The following is a 2,156-nucleotide window of genomic DNA, read 5'->3' as shown; positions in this document are numbered from 1 at the left end:
AAAACAGGCTTTTGCAACATGAATAAAGGTGTGCAGACTGGACCCGCCGGATGGATGGAGACTCAAACACAGAGCGCCGCAGCCGAGCTTTTTGTTCCTCTCCCGATTCTCATGTCCTCAGTTGTGATGAGGGCTCTCACCGCCCCATCCTACCGAAGAAATAAATAAAAAATAAAATAATAAAAAAAATCCTCAGAGAGAACAGAGCGCTTCTTTCTGTTGCATTCAATCAGGTCCCGTTATCCCCGAGTTGTGCCTGCGATGCTACAGGAGCGCTTCACTGCGCCCTTCCTCACTCCCCTTCCCTTCAACTGACTTCAACGACGCCGAACCTCTGTCCAGGGGCGCATCTCTCGGCTGCTGCCCTGCCCGAGCGGAGGGTGGAGAACCGGGTGTGAGGCCGCGTCTGCCCGCAGAGCTGGTCCGCGTAGTCCACTTCTGGCCAACTCCGCGTAGCTGTTGCTCGTCTGCGAGGGATGTGCGTCGGAATGGCAACGCTGGGACGGAGACACAGAGGGGGCTGGAGGCGCAGGCAGCTCCAAGGCAGACACAATGGACGTCAAGCTTCCGGTCGAGATTTTCAAAATAATACACGTGCTATTTAGCGCTTTGTTAATTTATGGGACAGCACACATTACTTAGCATCAGTAAGATATGATTCAGCTAAAGAAAAATATAAATTTATATGATTTTTTTATTCTTATTGCTTATAGTTTTTGTATTATCAATTCTATACTAACATTTTATTATAGATTTTTTAAATTTTGTATCTGGTGTATACTTAATGTTTCATTTTTTATTAACCATTATATGCCCAGCATTATATGAATACTGGCATTTTACTTATCTTCAGCCTACCATGCATCAGCTCTTGAACAGTTGCTGCTCTTACACATCAGTTTCTCTACGGGGATCAATGAAGCTGATCTTATCTTAAAATGAAAGAAAATGTCGAAACACGTACACGAAACTGTGTTGCTTCTTTTGATTATGATCTTCTTTCTCCCCTCTTATGTAGACATTGTTATGAGTTTACAAGTTGTGCTCTTCTCCAATAGCACATACATTAAACACACACACACACACACACACACACAGGGGAATTTCTCTTTTTATCCTAATTAAGTCATTTTAGTTCAAGTCACTTCAACAGGATTCCACAGTCTGTGGTTACAGAGCTATATTGCATTGCATTTACATGTTGTTTCTTTTCACACCTCATATCAATAGCAATTCAAGTGCAATACAAAGGTGAGTCACACCTGGTCGTAAACAGCAGCTGCTGTGCTGTGTATGGACAGAGGTGACCTCATCCTACCTACTGAGGTCATGACAGCAGCATTTCATCACCTCAGTGTTCTGCCATCACCGACTGGGCCGATGAGCTCAGTGCTTACTCCATTGCTTCAATCATTAAAAAAATATATTTTTACATAAAACCACGTTGTGCGCTTTTATTTTGAAGTCAAAGACGCCACACTTCCGGGTTTCTTGTGAACGTCGCTGTGTGGCTTGACGCAGCTGGCGGGGGGCGCGGAGGATGAGAGGGTGAGGAGGAGGAGGGAGGAGGAAGAGGAGGAGGAGGCTGGTTGGTTGGTTGGCCAGCGGACAGGAGCGGCCACCAGCCCGCAGTGTCGGCCCATCCTGGCAGCAGGTAACACCGGCCTCTGCCCGCTGAATGCCGATCAATTCTGGCATGAAATTGAGTGTGGCCGCGCTGGCGGAGCACGTCGATATGAGCTTTGATAACAATGGATACACAGCGCCTCCCGCGGGTTATTGAGTGGCCTTTGAGGCCGATACTGCATAATAACCACCTGTGATTTGAGTTACACTTGGCGATTTAACAAAGGCATTTCCACAGATTTTGGATATCAGTCAAACATGTTAGGATTATTTGATCAATTGCACAATGAAAGTCTACAGTAGTCCTGCAGTACGACCACTGCTCGTAGCACAGACACACTGAGGCCTCATGGGAACGCTGCTGGAGCACAGAGTCGGCCTCTTTCAGGGTGTTTATGAAAGAAGATCCAGTTTTTCTGCTCATCAAAGCGTCAGTGCAAAGCAGTATCCTGACAGACTGCCTGCCCCTATTAGTTCATGTCATACTTTGACCTTTTGCAGTCTCTCTCTTGCAGTCTTTCCTTTTAGGT

Source organism: Chelmon rostratus, chromosome 12 (genome assembly GCF_017976325.1).
Source record: "Chelmon rostratus isolate fCheRos1 chromosome 12, fCheRos1.pri, whole genome shotgun sequence".
Taxonomy (NCBI): domain Eukaryota; kingdom Metazoa; phylum Chordata; class Actinopteri; order Chaetodontiformes; family Chaetodontidae; genus Chelmon; species Chelmon rostratus.
This window is presented reverse-complemented; position numbering follows the sequence as displayed.